Source organism: Ambystoma mexicanum, chromosome 2p (assembly GCF_040938575.1).
Source record: "Ambystoma mexicanum isolate Mex_15411 chromosome 2p, UKY_AmexF1_1, whole genome shotgun sequence".
Classification (NCBI taxonomy): domain Eukaryota; kingdom Metazoa; phylum Chordata; class Amphibia; order Caudata; family Ambystomatidae; genus Ambystoma; species Ambystoma mexicanum.
Genome location: NC_090923.1, coordinates 29,566,163 through 29,585,035, shown reverse-complemented (window position 1 = coordinate 29,585,035; position 18,873 = coordinate 29,566,163). Strand labels below are relative to the sequence as shown.

The window sequence follows — 18,873 nt, the reverse complement described above, 5'->3', positions numbered from 1 at the left end:
AAGTGGTGACCATTGTTATATAAGAGTAAAGGGAACAGATTTAAAGAATGGAGGATATAACGCCATTGACACACTTATGCAAACAGTTGCCGAAATATGCACGGAAACTAAATAAATATACTATAGAGTGGATTAAAGGGACTACCCACAAGATGTTTATGCCATGGCCACAAGGTGGGTCCTTATCTAAAGCAGTTTTACAACATATGACGGTTCTACGTGATTTCACCGAATGAAATGTGATTGTGGGACATTTCATCGCCGAAATCTCATCGCCAGAAACCCTGTATTTTTTTTTTATGAAAGGGGGGTTCCCCCCAAGACCCCCCACCTACTTTAATAATCATACCCCAAACCGCACAAAACACCCCCCAAAAAATATTTTTTTAAAAAAAGGGTTTCTGGCGATGAGAATTCCGGCAATGAAATGTCCCATGATGACATTTCATTCGGCGAAATGCGTGTATACCCATATGACAACATATTTGCATGCCACATACATGGGCAAAAAGCTAGAAAAACGCCTCGCTGCCCTGGAGCTTTGGAAAATGTATGAGCAGGGAAAGGAGGAAGAGCCGCCAACAGATTGGATACTTAATGTATGCACAGAGGGGGTTGAGATGCCTACTGCGCCACCTATCCCCTCTGAAACGAAAGTTGAAGAAAGTAAGAACAAGGGATTATACCCACTGAAGGAACTCAAAGCATTCACGGGGTACAGTAACCCTGCATATGAGTCACCTACACATAGTAGTCGTGAAAATCAAGGGAAAGATACGGATAAGAATATTGCCTCCAAAGGGAGACGTGATTGCGAAAGAAGAGAACAGGCACAGACAAGTTCATTTCTCGAAAAAGAGAGAGAACGGAAGAGATGGAAGGGAAACAAAGACAGACTGATGAGATAGCATTCTCAAAAAATGAATGGAACGGAGGACACATTTTATTGAAACTTGATGGCAAAGGCATTGATGACGCGAAACAAAAGGAGAGGTTAGCTGATGTACAGAGAAAAGGGAAAGAGAAGGAGTTCAGAGATGAAAAGATACAGCTATATTGTGAAGAGCAAGAAAGACAGCTCGATCGCAAACAAAGAGCAGCAAATGATCATGACAGACAGGAACAGCAAAGGTCAGAGGAAGAGCAAAGACTACGAGAGAGAAGAATAAAGAGACAAAGAGATGAGGAAATTCGAAGGGCAGTTGAATGTAGAAATGTAAAGAAAAAGGAAGAAAGAGTAAGAGAAGATGCGAGGAAGCGCAGAGAATTTGATGATGACATAGAAAGTAAGCAGAGACAGAGAGCACGCGATCTTGAATATCTGGGGAGAGAGGTTTGGAAACCCACTCCAGTAGTAGATTGGACATACGAAGAATTTTTTCCGGTGTACTATTCAGTACCAGGCAAGTCTAGGTCAAATATGGAAGATGAATTCGATACCCGAAGCATTGGAGAAACGATTGATAAATATATGATGAAATGGGGTTAGAACAAACACCCAACGGGAGGAAAAAGACGAGTGCCTGGAGAGCACTCAGCTTTATAATACTGAGGATGTCTCCCGAAGTAGTGGGAATAGAGACCTATCCTTGGATAGACTAGAAATAAGTGAACAAAGAAGACACGAGAAATGGCACTAGTTGGGCACAGACACCATGCGACTCGGAAAGGTAAGAGTGTGCGGAAAAATGAGGAAGAAAGACGGAGCGAAAGATGACTCCCAAAAGAAAAAGGAATAAAATGGTCAGACACTAGCGAGTCTGCACCGAGGGGATCAGAGTCAGCCACGCAGTCAGACCGACATGAAGAAGTATCTCACGGTCAGAGGGGGTGTCTTCACCGCCCTATGTAGATAGGCTCAGGACATTGCAAAGCAGACAGCGATGCGGGAATATTACCCCTGCAAAAGACAGGAGAACAATGAGAGAAGAGAGAGAGGGCTATGTATCCCATTTTCCGTTACCCGAGAAAGGGGGAGTAAGACCACAATATATTCCATGGCCACACATGGATCGAGAACATTTGAAAACAAGCTTCCAATACTGACATCGGGAGCCGGAAAGTGGATACATGAGTTAGAAAAAATGACAGGAGGGAACACGTCAGCATTAGGGGACATTAAGGGTCTCCTAATCGCCATACTTGGTGAGATAGCAGATGATGTGTGGGCACGAGCAGGCTACACTGGTGTAACCACAATTAATACTGCGCATGACAGAGCTCCATTTAACAATATGGAAAGCGCTATGAGTGCTATACCCAGACACTTCCAATATGGGAGCTATAATGACACAAAAAATGAAGGAGTCTGAGGATCTGTTAATTTATATACAGAATTATATACAGAATTTTCAAGATGCATGGGTGCTCGAGACTTATGAATCTTGGACGAAATCTATACCTGTGTTCTACCGTATATTGTGCCAAGGGCTGCAAGAGCCGAAACAGAAACAACTCAAGAAATTTGTGGGAATTGAGGCCAAGCCTTGGGCTAAAATACAGCTGACTATTGCGCACTATTTCAGATTGCTGTAAGAAAAGAACTGCAGAAAGGAAGCTGCAAGTAAGGATGAGGAAGCGAAATTGGTGCAGAAGAAATTGTAAAAATATGCTCTTGAGGGAGCAATGATAACTAGCACAGCAGAATCGAGCATGCAGCAGGTGACTAATCCACAGCAGAATAATCAGGGCAATACAGGGTTTTACCTCAGGGGAAAAGGATTTGGGGAAAAGGATGGCAGAGCAATCAGGGAGGTTTCCAAAATAATCAAGAAGATTTTCAAAATATACAAAATGGTAATCAAGATATGTCAAATGGGCAAATGATCCGACCACGGCCAGCATGTTGGTTGTGTGGAATGACAGGGCACTTAGCTCGCAAATGCAGAACCCAAGATATGTTGCAGAACGGTCAAGGGACAGGAGCAGGCGTGGCAAATCCACCTGCAGTTTTACAGTAGGGTATTGCACAGAATCACACGGTGCAACACCAAGCGCAAGTACACAACAAGACGTGCAACCTCAGAGCATGAGGAATTTTCCACGAGGACAATCCCAACAGGCACCGTTGCAACTATCGCAGACGATGAGCACAGGGCAGACCATGAACCCTGGAATGGGAAGTAACAATGGGAATGGGGAAAATCCACCAGCACACAGTGGGCCAAATTTGTATATGGACTAGGACAGCTCACTGGGAACCCTGATGTGTTCTATCCTATCAGTGACACCAGACCCTTACAGGGAACCTAGGGTGGATGTCGTTATAGGGGATAAAGAATATTCCTTCCTAGTTGAAACAGGTACAACACGCTTGTGCATACGTGAAGGCAAGTTTTCCTTGTCCGACGAGTCCATAAATTCTCAGAGTTTTACAGGATCGACAAGTCGTGTTCCCTTCACAAATGTACTTCCAGTCTCTATATGAGAATGTGAAATGAATGTGCCTTTACTATATTCACGTCAGGCCCCAATAAACATTTTGGGTAGCGATTTAATGACGAAGTTAAACATGACAATCCCGTTCACGGAGGAGGGCATAGTATGTTCAATTCCAGGAATGCACTATTCAAATGTATACGAGATAATCAGAGCATACGCGGGACAAACAGCCATTAGGGCTATACCGTTAGAGCCAGAAATATTTGCATATGGTATGCGTGTGCTTATGGCAGGATTGCCAGGCCTTGCAGACATAATCATGAGAACCCCATATGAATTCCTGTTCAGGTCAAGAATACTGATGCATGAGGAAAAGGGACAAATATTTCCCTTGATGATACACACAGCTGCAGTATGAGGGAGAACGGCCTTGATTGACGGCTATGATGACGAGGGCAGACAATGGTGTGCAGTGATTGTCATTGAAGAAGGATATCGATTGACTGACGTCACTGACGTCAATCTGTTTGAAGAACAAGCAGATATGGGAGCGATAATGGTAGAAGTGAGTCTCACCTTTTGGGTGAAAATGATCAAAAGAGAAGTATCCCAAAGAATGATGTTGGCACGAAACCGTCCAGAATATTTTGATGATGACATGGCCCAAGTGCCTGTCTCAGTGTGGACCACAGGGCCCTATGACGTAGGCCTTTTGAAGGTGGTTGGAGAAGTGAAGATTAAATTGAAACCAGGAGCAATTCTTCCAAGAGCACGACAATATCCCATGTCCAGAGAGGCACATGAAGGGATTTTTAATACAATTTTGGCTATGAAGGAGCAGGGCATCTTAGTGATGTCAGAGTCGTCATGTAATACTTCGGTTTATCCGATCAAAAAATTAAAGGGGGGGTCTTAGAGTCTAATCCAGGATTTACACCCAATAAATGATATTGTTGAGGCCGAGTTCCCTTTAGTCCTAACCCGGCTACAATTCTATGTAATATACCGGTTGAGACAAAAAATGTCACGGTGATTCATTTGAAAAATGCATTGCACCTTGACTCAAATCATCTGATGTCATTCACATTCAGACAGATGCGTCTGCAAAGCACGAGACTACCACAAGGGTATTGTGAGTCTCCATCTATTTTCAACAAAGTCCTGCAGATGGACCTAAGCAATATTGCACTAAAAAGTGTCGCCCTGGAACACGTAGATGACATCTTAATTTGCAGCACATCAGAAGAGCAATGCAGGTACGATTCTGTTCAGCTATTGGCTATACTGGCAAAGAAAGGTTATAGGTTGACAAGGAAAAGTTACAATATTGTCAACAAGAAGTGCTGTACATAGGCCAGCTGATCTCACATGAAGGAAAGAGAGTGAACCCAGAAAGGGATGAATCCATACTGAACACGGCGAAGCCACACACGATAAAACATATGCAGAGCTTTCTAGGCCTATGCAACTATCTTAGGGCACGGGTCTTCGACCGTAGCTCTTACACTAAGCCTTTACTTCAGGCCCTAAAGAAGGGCCAAGTAACGAAGGAAAAGATTGAATGGTCTGAGACCATGGAGAAAGGATTTGCTGAACTCAGAAGAGCTATTTGCACAGCACCAGTTCTAGGGATCCCCAATTATGCGGAGTAATTTTTCCTGTTTTCACACACAAATGGCAGAGTTATGATGGCAGTGCTCACACAGAGAACCACACTAGGGTACAAGCCCCTGGCATACTACAGTGGGAATTTGGACCCAGTAATGAGAGGTCATTTTCCTTGCGAACAAAGTTTAGTTGCCGCAACCTTCTCCATAGAGAAGGCTACAGCCATTGTGATGGAATTCTCCATGACGTTGTACGTCGAGCAATCACTATTTGCCATTCTAGAGAAACCAAAGGGCAGATTGACATCTCAGAGAGCTCGTGCTTATGAAGTGATCATATCAAATCCATTGATTAAGGTAGTGCGATGTAAGATAGTGAACCCAGCTATGTTTATAGCAGAGCCAGTCACTGAAGGAGAGTCAACGCATGACTGTGCAAACTATGAAGAATTCTATGATGAAATCCCCAAGGTGAAAGAAAATGCCTTGGCAGAAGGAGAGATCGTCTTCATTGACGGGTCTTCGAGGATCGATCATAGTGACAGACAAAGATATACTGGCGTTGCTGTGGTAAAACACACAGCATATTGAGAATTTCGAGTACTTATTAGTGCACGAATACCATCTCATTATTCAGCACAGGCTGCAGAATTATTGGCGTTGATACTCGCCATTGAGAATCACGCAGACTAGGAAGTAACGGTGTACAGTGACTCCGCCTATGTGACGTCAAAAGTGCATGCAGGCTTAGCTTCCTGGAAAAGGAGGGGCTACCTCCGAGCGGATGGCATGTCAGTGCAGCACTCAGCCTTATTGGACAGGCTGATAAAGGCACTACAGCTCCCAGTGGGCATAGCGGTCATGAAATGCGCCGCCTACACGAAAGGGACAGATTTTATCTCAAGCGGAAATCAAGCAGCAGACAAAGAAGCCAAGCGTATGGCATCCAAAAGTGAAACGATCATGGAAGTGGAAGTTATCCATGCCAACGAGTGAATGATGGCTACACGAACTGCACCTGAAAGTTACAGTAATTTGGGGCAAACACAGTTAATGGAACTCCAAGGGAAGGCACCAAAGACAGAAAAGAATTTTTGTAAACGTCAAGGGTGTTCTCTAAACCCCCCTGACAGCTTGTGGTGACAAGACAGCACTGGTAAACCAGTAATGCCGGTAGCCCTATTAAAAATAGTGCTCGAACTCTTACATTATCGAGCACATATGACAAAAGAGAACCTAGCAGCAACACTCGCTGAAGACTGGTTCATACCAAATTTAGCTGAGCATGTTGCATTCTTTATAGTGAATTGTATAATCTGCGAGCAATTCACGGCTGGGGCATACATTAAAAGTAATGAGAGGAGTCATCCCAAGACCAAATGGGCCTTTTCAGCACTTGCATGTCGATTACGTCAACATGATTCAAGTATGTAACAGGTACAGAAACTTAATTGTTGTGGTGGTGTCCATTCTCTAGATGGATTGAGGCAGGTCCACGTACACACCCATACTCTACCTGCGGCCACATTTTTAGTGAGAGAGGTGTTACCCCGGTGGGGGGTGTGCAAGGTCATGAGATCAGATAATAGCCCTCACTTTGTTAATGCAACATTCGAACAGATTAGCTTACTGCTTGCTATAAAACACAAGTTCTCGTCGGTGTATTATCCGCAAAGGTAATGGGATCTGTGAGAAGCTCAACAGCTTGTTAAAGGAAAGGATAGCCAAGTTGAAGCTGACTCTAAGAAAGGGATGGTTGCACTGCCTCCCTTTGGCACTGTATGCACTCCGGAACCAACCCGGTTCTGACCATCATTTTACGCCAAACGAGATAGCCACAGGAAGAAGAATGAGAACTCCATTGATGCCCCGAGATAGAGCTAGGTGTGATGCCCAGTCACCAGGAGAAATTTTAGGGTCTGAGATGCAAAACTATCTGAACTGCATGACATCTTGCCTTACTGTAATTTCAGACCAGCTGCAGCGATGACGAAAGAACTTGGATTTTTCTCGGCAATATCAAACCCTACATCGGAGAAGGCCCCCTGCCTGCACCCCAATGAGAAGAGTCGACGAGTGACGGGGAAGAACCACAGCACGTGCAGACGAGAACCATGATGAGGAAAAGGGACGCATGACCAGCCAAAGCAAGACAAATAACTTTTTGCAAATTGTGGCTTAAATTGGACACTTCCTCTAAGCAGAAAAAGGGATAAGGACGTACAAACTGACACTCTGTGCATCCCAGTTCCAGGGTGAAGAATAAATTGCACGTATAAGGCACAACACAGTCTGTTGACTTTGAACTTTGGACTGATGCACACTCAAGCCTTGATGAGAAAAGAATATGCCAAATTTTGAACAAGGAAACTTACATTGGAAGCAACTACAATACCCTGACTCATTTCACACCGAGACCCTATTCGGAATCACTTATGGTATCCCGTAGTAACGACATTGCCAAGGATGTGGTCACCTATTTTGATCTAGTGCTCAGATCATACCTGTCATTGGTAGGGAGGCTCACCAATGTCACTGACTTTCTTCAAGATCCTGAGAACGAAAAGACGATAAGAAGACTGCTTACTGCTAATTGCTGAATAATTTCTCCTACTTCCAGAGTACAGTGAGAAGGAACCAAATGTCCCAAACACAGATGGAAATAAATGAGCTTATCAACACATTGGTCTTTCGCATAATCGAAGATTGTCCAACTCTTTCTGGAAGAACAACACACACACTCAGGTTTCTTTGAGACCCAGCAAATATAGAACATTTAAGCCAACTTTTAAATAAAATCGTGATCCTAGTCACACTCCACGCGACCGGGCAGTGCAGACATTGTTTATATCAAAGAAAGAAAATATAATCCTGAACCTCAGCAAGACAGGACGGATATCCCTGTCACCAGAGGACAGCAGGTTGGCTCAAAATGTCCTATTTCGCCTAGTCACTGACTTTTCAGAATTATTGGGGAGACCAATCGATGTTGACGTCCTCACCTTCATCAGAGATCCAGCTAATGTTACACAGATGGGCATGCTCTTGCATGGAATTGTGCTCCAAGTAGAACTCTCTAACCATCAGCAGAACAATCTGAGGAGATAAAGCCTTCCGCCGAGGGACAGATCGAGGAAGCATTGTAAAGGACTTCACCTATTGCATTAGTTGTTATTTCTTCCTTATTTCTTCATACTGATCAGCATATAATATGTCCTCAGGACTGAAGCAAATCCAAGGAGTGGACTGGGAGCTTACTTACTTTGAACATGCACAGTAAAAGGACTTACTGAAGTGTTAGTTGATTTAATTTTCCCCATAGTCTAGCAAAGGTACTGTATCCTGAAATAAGAGACTATTCATCACGCGCAAGAGGGGGGACACTTGTGGAACACCTAAGACCCTTAACCACAGAGTCCTAAAGACAATATTGTGTAAAGGAGTGCAATAAAACATTGATATTTGGCGAATGATCGAGATGGGGGTCCAGAGCAGCAACCTGGTCCTACCACAGGAAGAGAGACAACCACGCTTCTCTGGAAGTAAATGCTGCCGCCTGATATACAGGGGCATAATGTATTTATGTATCATAGTCATCATTGTTTTACTGTCATTAATGATCAGAACTGCATTTTTTATTGGTGCACAAAGCGTTCCAATTCCAGTGCACCCACCTAATGATGCACGCATGAAACCCACAAAAGCACCCAGACCTTACATAGTCATTCCAGTCCCTAGAAGATCTGATGATGAAGTGAATGAACTTGAAACGGATGTGATTAGCAATGATACACACACACTTGTGGTAACAAACAAACAGAAAAGCCAGAGACAGGGTCGGCAAAGAATGAATGAAGGAAGGTTAGTGACAACCACATGCATGCAAACACTGAATGCACAACACAAAACAGGCCTAGTGTCAATGACTACAGAACAACAAGCCAAAACAGTAGAAAAGAAGAGACAGCTTACCACAAGAAACTCCACAACAGACATTGTGGATAGACAAGAGGATTCGGAAAAGAAACAAACAGAAATGATAATGAAAAACACCCCTGAGACAACACTGAGGGAGACAAAGACAAACTCAAAGAAGATCTCACAAGCACAACTAATAGTAGATGCAGTATGGCCGTCATTAGCCAGAGAAAGGAAAAGACTAGAGGATTTGAAGAGTAAAACCCCAGAGACTGTAGTAACAAACATATATGTTTCAACACAAGGGAGAAGTTCTCCAACACAACCATACACCGGACCAGCGTCACGATGGTTGGAATGGGCATTTGTAATCAGCAGGAGAAGGATGTATGAAGAGAGGGAACGAGCTGCCAGACGTTTGTCCGCTCAAATGGCGCAGATGAGGAAGCCTGCACCATGGACCAAGATACCTGAGAATCCTCCAGCAAGAAAGAGCCATACAGATGCATTTAGGGATGTAGTTATTGCAAACTACAGGAGAGCACTAAGAATCAAGAGAAGCATGCATGGAGATGACAATGAACTAAACGATTACCTGGACAGCACAGCACATTTGGGAAACAACATTTGGTACCAGCATATGAAAGAAGTTGGAAGACGGAATTCAGAAGGAGAATGCTTTGTTTGTGCACTCCTACCATACAGCATGGGGAAATCTAAGATCTTCGTAGCTGTAGAAATCGATGTCCAGACGGCACATTGTCTGTCACATGTAGCAATGTATAAGACCAGAGGCCAGTTCATGGGTTTTGATGCCTCATTAATATGGGCAACTGAAACAGCCTATCCCGATAAAGATGATTATGTTCAAGACATTAAGACAAGAAACCAAGCTCATACTAGGAATCATGTGATCAGGTACGAGAAGCCTGGAGTTAAAGGAGCAGGAATAAGATGGGAAGTGAACCTGAGACTAAATGTCCAATGAAAAACTCCAGAAGCTCGAAAGTGGAAGAATAGAGCCCAAATGCAGATTTGGGGGACAGTGCTTTCACTATATGGGTGGGAAAAAGAAGTGGTGATTTGCAGAGCCTGGGTGATCACTGAAGAAACTGTTGACATTGTGCAGAATGGCTGTAAGCCATTGTGAACGAAACTTGCAAAACTATTGACATGGGTCGAAGACAGAGGAGGACCCTTGCAGATAGTGCCACTAGAAAGCCCAAACTTCTGCTTCAGGAATAATGGCACTAGAAAAATGGGAGAGAATAAGAACTGTGGAGGAGTTTTTGACGCTCCAGGAATGGTGCATGGAACTGCAGTAATTATGGATCACTATTGGGCATGTGGATCCAAGGCATACATCAGACTGCCAAGAGACTTGGGAGACATATGCACAATAGTGAATGTCCACGTTCCAGCACTGGTGATCCCGAAAAGTGACCTGAATATTGACAGTTTCCCGAAAGCAGATGCTCACCTGAGGAAGAAGAGATCTGTGGAACTGATAACTCAGATGAAGAGAAAGAATTACTTTTCTGATAAATCAGAAGAAGCCTTTCATGCAATCCCATATGAACACAGGCTGTTTAGCCTCACCTCATCAGTGTTCACAACGATTTTTATGCCAAGGATCCAAATTGGAGTAAATACTAAATGGTTGCAGATAACCAGATGGGAGTTACTGCAGACCATCAACATGACAATAAAAGGATTCAATGCAATAAAGGAAGAGTTAAGAGCCATCCGACTGATGACAGATATGTGCTTGACATGATCACAGACATGGATGGAGGAGTTTGCGCAAAAATAGGAGAATCATGTTGCACATTTATACCTTCTCACGACGAGGAAACTTGAACCTTAACAGAAGCCATAGGTATGCTGACGAAGCTACAGAACCAGATGATCGATGAAACTGACGAAGTTGATTATAACAACTGGTTTGGATCACTATTCTCTTGGGTCCCACAATGGATGGCAGACATATTCAAGTTTCTAGGAGCCCTGCTAGTGATGATATTACTAGGATTTTGTGTTATCAAGATAATCTTGCAATGCCAGAAGACTGTAAAGAAATCCATAGGGATGAAGATCATGATTGCTGTCAAGCCAGAATGGAAGCCCAAACACCTGACAGATGAAGAAATAAGTGACTTTGTGAAGGCCATCAGGCACGTGCCAGAAGGTAAAAAGTTTCTCTATCCCAGGAAGCACAGAAACGATGTGGGAAGATGGGTTTACTGTAGCCCAAATGGACAATGTCAACTAATGACATGGAATAAAGACGAACATGTACGGACAGCAGGAAGCCTGAAAGGAGTAATAAAAATATGGACTCCAAAGAGACACTTCTTCAAACCATCATGTACAGACCCTGAAGATGAAGAAGAAATGAATACAGGCAGTGGAATGAAGATAAATACAGAAGAATCAAGTAAGTTGAATCCAAAGATAGAGGTGAAAGTGGTCGATGAAACGGCCAGAGTGGGGAGTGTAGAGGAGGTCCCAAATAAAACCTCCACTCCAGTCGCCCATTTTGAAGTACCAGGAACGTTCACACCATAATATGTGTCGTATGATGAGCAGATAAATCAGCAGAGAGCCGCAGTAGGGCTCTGCCCAGTACCTATCAGAAGAGCAACACCTATTGAAGTACCGATACCAAGAAAACCATAGACAGTGAGGTATCCATTAAGGAAAGCTTACCAGCAAATGAGACGAAATGAAGAGCCTAAGTCCAGTCTCGGAAGAAACTAAAGAGGTCTTAATGGAAGATGAATGGTGATGTCACGAGGATCTGGACTGATGTACAAGTAGAAGAATGACACCCAGAGACGAAACGCCATGAATAAGGATATTGTGAACCTAAAAGGGGAGAACAATGTTGAAATACAAAGAATCTTAAGCTGTAAACATGATGCAGATATTCAACCAGCTAACACTGGTACATATGCTTGGAACCACAAGAAAGCTAAGAAAACGATGCGGCTTGCAATGCTAAGTAGAAGAATAGTGCAGCAAGCGCCATTATACATAATCTACCTCAAAACGAAGCACAGTATTATAAGTGTAACTTCACTTTGCAAATGAAGCAGAATCAACCCAGGTTACTGAAGGCAGCTTGGGCAGAGATTCATATTCTAACAAAACGAGAAGAGACGGCTGAATCGAAACTCAGCAGATGCAACTTGTGCCAGCAGGGCCAAGGTCATACCAGTAGAAAGAACAAACAGTAGCTAGATATAATTGAAACTTAAGAAGTTTCAACAGAATATCCTGTCTCTGAAAGGTCAAGATAAGGAGGCGTAGGCATGTGGCAAGCTGAATAAGATGCAAATGCACAAATTGAGAGAAACTAGACAAATTCACAGTGTGGGAAGCACGTGACCATGCAAGCGAGGAGAAGCACAAGTTCACACCTACGCTTGGCATCCGCCCAGGCAGAGATATCAGAACTTTCCCAGACAGGAGATGCAGTTTCGAGGCCAACCACAGTAACATCATTGACACATAGTTGTTGAAGTGATGATTGATAGTAACCTTAATTGGAGAAAGACCAGTGTAACTAAGGGGCACCCTGCACCTGGCTGACCATTCTGCATGCTGCTAAGCAAAGTGGAAATGTATGCATGGGGTTTGTGCCAACCCAATCACAATGGACCAAATAATCTAGGGTCCTATAGTTAGTAGAACCAATGGGACGTCTTACTTTTAGTGATGTCTACAGTAGTCATCTTTGAGGGAAGGGCTTAGATGCCCACCTGACAGTGTTTACCCAATCCCCTCACTCTGTTACCATATACAGATATAGTACCTTTATTAGAGTTACCTTTTCCTAACCAATAGAATTGCATATTAACTTTTGAGTGTTATACGTCAATTATGACATGTTTTCTGTATAAATGCTATGATTTTTATGAAGCTCATTGGCGTTGAAGCAAGAAGGATGATCGCATCACTGCTGATATCCATGCCTCCCTGTTTTTTGTACTTGTCATTAAACAGACTCCCATTGCCAAACCATTGTGTTGTCCTTATTGATTGGTGTTGGAGTAATACATCTGCACCCCTATCCATCTCAAGGGTGCAGCTATCTCATCTTAAAGTACTTTCGGAGCAAACCTCGCCCTATGGGCCGGCCAGGGGTCTCCGGAGTACAGATTAATAGAGCTGATGAGTGCTGAAAGTGGAAGGGGGCCTAGGACAGAGCCCTGGGGGACCTCAAAAAGAAAAAACTGGGAGGGATGTTGATTAGCCCAGGTGACAGAGTAAGAGCGATTAGTAAGATAGGATTCAAGCAGCCACAGGACACACCCAGAGCACACCAAAGAAGAACGAAAAGAAAGGAGAATAGGGTGATCGACAGTATCAAAAGCAGTGGAAAGATCGAGTGTCATGCAACGCCTCGGATACTGGCGGCTATGGCCCCGTTGGATTCACTACCGTACTTCCTGATTTCCATCACGCAATAAACTACGTGTATGCAGCGGTCTAGTGTCTAGTTCTTTTTCATCGCATGCACGGAGACCTATTTAGGCACGCCTCTTTCTGACATCTGCAAGTTGCAACCTTTCGGTCAGCTGTGTTTTCTTTCGCTGCCGTTGTTGCGCCACACAGTGTTGTCCCGGACTCTTCCAGTCTCTTTTCTTGTTTACTTTTCACTCTGGTCAGTCTCCCTGCTCTCCCTCCTCAGTTCGTGCTGCTGTCCCGTGCACGGCTCGGGTACGGGTCCTTTTTCTAAGCGGTCTCTCCGCCCCATCCTTTTCCTACAGCCAGTTTTCTCTCTTACTCTTTACTGCTGCCTAAACGCTTTGGGCTTTTCTTTGGATGTCCCATCTGCACTCTACTCCTTAGTTTTGGTTGATACCAATTGGAATCTGACGTGTTGGGTTCCATTACTTGACGGTTACATTTCTGCCACTCGTGTCCTGTACCTTCAAGGATTCCTGCTGCCCACAAAGCCAGAGGGTTTTTTTTGCCAAGTTTGGCTTTTTTCCCCTATTTTGTCCCTCCCGGGAAGGGGGTCCTCAGGGAAGTGCTCCCTAGTAGCCTTCACTGTGGCTTCCTCTCGTGCGAGACCCAAACTACAAAACGAAAAAGAAAAGGACTACAGATCCCACCGATCCTTGAGCCCAGTGGAAGAGGACACAGATTACTCAGGTGAGGAGGTGGAGGAGGGAAACTGGGACACTCAACCACAGGAAAAGGAAGTTGACATTGAGAAGGCTAAGAATCAAATATAGCTTATTGTGTCGTGCAGAGAGAAGAGAATTAGAGACATGCAGAAGAGCAGACTGTGGCGTGGGTAGCACGAAAACAAGTTTGGAGACGGGAAAGAAGAAAACTAAAATGTAAGTAGCCAGAAATTTCAGTATATACAGCTCTCTTGAGAAGTTTGGATAGGAAAGGGAGAAGAGAGATTGGACGAAAGTTAGATAAGGAGAAGTAAAATGTAGGCTTTTTAAGGCTGGGAATGACAACAGCATGCTTAAAGGAATAGGGGAAGTAGATGAAGTCAGAGATAGATTAAGAAGAGTAGTCAAATAGGGCAAAGGATAGATGGATGAGATGAGGGAGGAAGGAATAGGTTCAAGGGGGGGAGGTGTAGGGTGAGCACGCTGCTGGTAAAAAAGGGTGTCTTAATCAGCAAGAAGAGAAAAGGAGGACAGGGAAAGTGAAGAAGAGGAAGGGGAAGGAACGAGGAGGGGAGAGAACAGGGGAAAATGGAGTATAGGAGAGGGAAGAAGTAGGGTGTTAAGATGGCATGGAAAGTACCATAATTACACAAAGGTTCTGGAGCCAGATCAAACTAGACTCAATGGCGAAAATAGACAAAGTGCAAGGCAAAACCCAGCTTTGTTAACATCCAATAAAGCGGGGACAGCATACAAGCATAAAATGTCATTGCTCTCAATTAATTCAGTACAAACAATGGATTAAATGCTCAAAAATTATCACTACTGATGTCACAATATAATCTCTCAATACAAAATCTATAGGGACTAGGAATTGGTTAAGTTGATTGACTACATACACATTCTATAAGTGTAAAATGTTTCATTGGGTTATGACAATCTGATGGCTCCTCCTGCTACCACCTCTAAATTGATAACAGTAAAAAAACATAATCTCTACAATATGCTATTTGTTGGCATACTATGTAATGGAGGTGGTAACATTGGGGATTTTGATTGGTTGGCTATCTACTGACCAACCTTGGGGAACTGACAGGTCATCAAGACATGAGCCAGACAGGAGTAGGGTGAGAGGGGTCCATGGACTGTTTTCCCTTGAATTAAAGAAAATACTTGGCCTCATTACGAGGTTGGAGATAGCCATGTCGGTTGCACCGGCATGGCTACCCCCAAGCTCTGGTCCAGGTCCGGTGGTCTGACCAGGCGTGCAGAACAACACCCACGATCATAACATGTAATGTGGCGGTACAGTGACAACGGCACCGGCAGCACTACCGGCGCTGTTTTCACTGTACCGCCACAATTGTAATGAGGCTCACTGTCTCTTATTCCTAGGCCATGAGCCAAGGTTATTTCCTTGTATTCAACCTTATGTGGCACCTAATTTCTGAGAATATGCTTAAGGAGTGATGCAGGTGTCCTATCTATGTTTGTTGGTAATGAATAGACAGTGTTCTTCCATTATGGGTCATGTGTGATGAGACAGCATTTGGAATTATTTCACTCTGCATTTATTGGGATTTTAGCTAATATTAGTGAGCGTGTTATGGTTCCTTTTACCACTGGGGACACACTTAAGCTATTCTCCATGGAGTGTTTCAGCTTATAATTGGCCTGCACCTAAATTACAAAGACTGGTTGTTCTATCTAAAACTTCAATTAACTGGGGGGTATCCTTCTTTCGTCCTGGGAATTACTATCTTGTACTTTCACTGCAACGTTCTGACGCTCCCTGAATTCACAGTAATCTTGGATGTCAGCTCTCATTTAAGCTCTGCACAGATCTGTATTTTGTTATTTTAGCCAGTGCTCTAGATAAAATTTTGAGGTGCAAGTATTTTATTTGCAATTTCAAGAGAGTCAAAATGCCTCTGCAAGAGAGTAAAAGTTATCCAACATACTCCAGAAGCATACGTAAAAGCAGACCCATAGACCAAAAGAGTTGTGGATCAAAGTTTTCGGGCTTGCTGTTAACCATTTTATTACACCTGTGGAAAATATTCTGCCATAAAATACCTTGTAAGTACATGGTCCATACAGAGCTTCATTTTCAAAATTCTGAAGCCTAGAAACTCTGTTAAGAACTACTATAGATTGAGACTAATGCATTGTGTTGGGGAGAACTCCCAGGTATGCCAGAGCGATGCTGGAAGTCCGCAGACTTGGAGGGTCTAACTCCCTCCCCAGTATCCACGGAGGGCTCAGTCAACAGCAAGTTCAAACTGCCGTTTATTGCAGACAAAACCAACAGTGATCAGTACAAGAACACAGGTGAATTCCAGTACGTCTTGCAGCTTCCCTGGGCTTGCAGGCCAGTTTTAATTTAAAATTACATCACTACTCCGTCATTACTTGGGCCGCTGTCCAAAAACCTATCAATGTGTGGGATTGGCTGTCAGGAGTATAAAAACCTATATGGGTACCTATATGTGTTATTCTACTGGCTCTTGCATGTCAGGTGGCTGGCCTGTCCCATACCCAATTAATCTAACTAATACATTGTTGCAGAGTAGTGGACTTACCATTGGTTCTTGCCCGTTGCTTTCCACCCTTAGGGTACTAGACTGTGATTGGCTAGAGCAGACGTCCCCAGGCCTGGGAACAGAAATAGTTCTAAGCTCACTGTGCACCTTTTCTGCATCTGACTGCCTGAGATCGGCTTCTTTTTCCCACCACTGATCAATGTCCATTGTTTCACTCGGATGGACCACGTGTTTAGAGACCACAACATTGAGCTCTGCAGCTCCGAATTATGAAGATTGTTTTCTGTTTCCTTGCAGGTGGTCCCTTTGTCATCTGGGGTTTGGAATGTCTTTGTATCTCTCGACCTTGTCTGTGGGCTCATGCGTCTTGCTCCCAGTCCAGCCTGAATCGGCTCAGCTCGTCTCCTGCTCATAATTTGTGGTCTGCTGTAATTTTCCTTAACCTTTATAATGCGGTTTCTACATTGTCCATGTTATACCACATTCCCTATCAGTTAGCTGTACATGGTTTGATCAGGTTCCATATGCTCTCCTGTATGTCCACGTAACTATTGGCTTTAAGCATCAGCAGGCTTGCTCAGGATCTCTTGTGTCTTGCAATTTCTGCATTACTGCATTTGGCTAATGGCAAAAATAATAAAAGCAATGACAGTGTGGGCCTCATTCCAACCCAGGCGTTAAGGGGTTTTAACACCTGATTACAAGGTCCCTTAGCGCCATGGAGAGTTTAACGCCTGCTTTTTGCAGGCGTTAAAATCCATGGCGCTAAGGGACCTTGGAGATAATTACGGCACCGTAATTTACGGTGGCGTAATTATCTCCTTCCCCACTCCCATTATGCCCTATGTGGCAAAAATGGGAATGGGGAAGGGTAAATGGGAAATGGGGATTTACCACCCCACTCACCTTGGAATGGGGCGGTAAATCCGCCAACCACCATGGCGTAAACGTAGTTTACGCCATGGCGGTAAAGGTACGACCCAGGCGGTAACTTACCGTCTGGGTCGTAATGAGGCCCTATGTATATGTATCTGTCCTCTAACTATAAAACTGTACCCTCGTGCTCTTCATGTCTGCAAGTGTGTTAGTTTGCGCCGTCTGTGTGGATTGCACGTGTGCTTCATGTCCAACACTGATATGTCGTGGTGTCTCTAATTATGTCAGCAACATGGATTCTCTGTGCTTGGTCCAAGCGGTCCATATAGGTGTCTCTGACCATAGTATTCAGGTTTTCATTCATGTATGGATAGATTTGTACCACCCCTAGTCTGTATGGCTGAATGAGAGGGTATCTCTCTGCGTATTTGTCAATCATTGGTGTATTTGGGATTCATCAGAAATAGAATGGGAGATTGCAGTGCTTTTTGGCCTACCGTCTTGTCATGAACTTGATGGGGGGGGTCCCAGGATCCGACTCCCTCTTCAGTCTCCCATCTGGTCGACCTGTCGACCACATCCTTATACATCAATCCTTTCGCTCTTGGCTGCCACATCTTTGTTATGTACTGTATAGCTTCATCTAACTGCCAATAATTGTTCATCATGTTTAATCTCTTTATGTAATTATCTTCATATGAGTACATTGCTCTGAACATCCATCTCAATGTTGCTGTCTTCCCCTGGAACATTCTTCGAGTTGTCACCATCGAGAGATGCATTAAGCATTGTGCTCTTGCTTCTGGTATTTCAGTTGCTATGTATGTTCTGGAGGCACTCATGGCATAGGGGATTAATGAGCAGACATAACATCTCTCCCCAGTGGTTTCCTTACCTACTTTAGTCATGTGTTTGTACCACATGTTATTAGACACTCGAGCAGTGTAGGTGAGATACATGTTAAGAGGGATGGGGAATGCTACCACCCCTTCCATGAAATTCGTGACGAGGAAGAAGGCCAGCAAACACTGCAATCACCCACTGTATTTCGGACCGATTCCCAGTGGTCCCATGATTGATAATTATGTCGAGAGATACCCCCTCAGCCAGCTATATGCCCTCAACCAGCCCTGCAGGCCATGCGCAGTACAAATTTACCCTAGTGTGTACGAAAAGCCCCAGATCATGACCAGAGACACCTCTATTGACAGTCTCGATTAAAGCACCAAGAAGCCATGAAGCTGACGTTAGAGACATCATGTCACAACTGCATTAGTCATGAAGCACACGTGCCATCCGCACTTCGGGATACAAACACGGACTTGAATACATGAAGAAGACAAGCGTACAGTTCTATAGTTAGAGGACAGCCACATATACATATTGTCATTGCTTGTATTATTTTTGCCA

The 18,873-nt window shown here is 43.9% G+C and overlaps 1 pseudogene; it reads left to right on the top strand.

Moving 5' to 3' along the window:
- Nucleotides 1-874: 874 nt before the first annotated feature.
- Nucleotides 875-18,873, top strand: part of LOC138567696 (adiponectin receptor protein 2 pseudogene) — an 86,870-nt pseudogene continuing 68,871 nt past the window's right edge.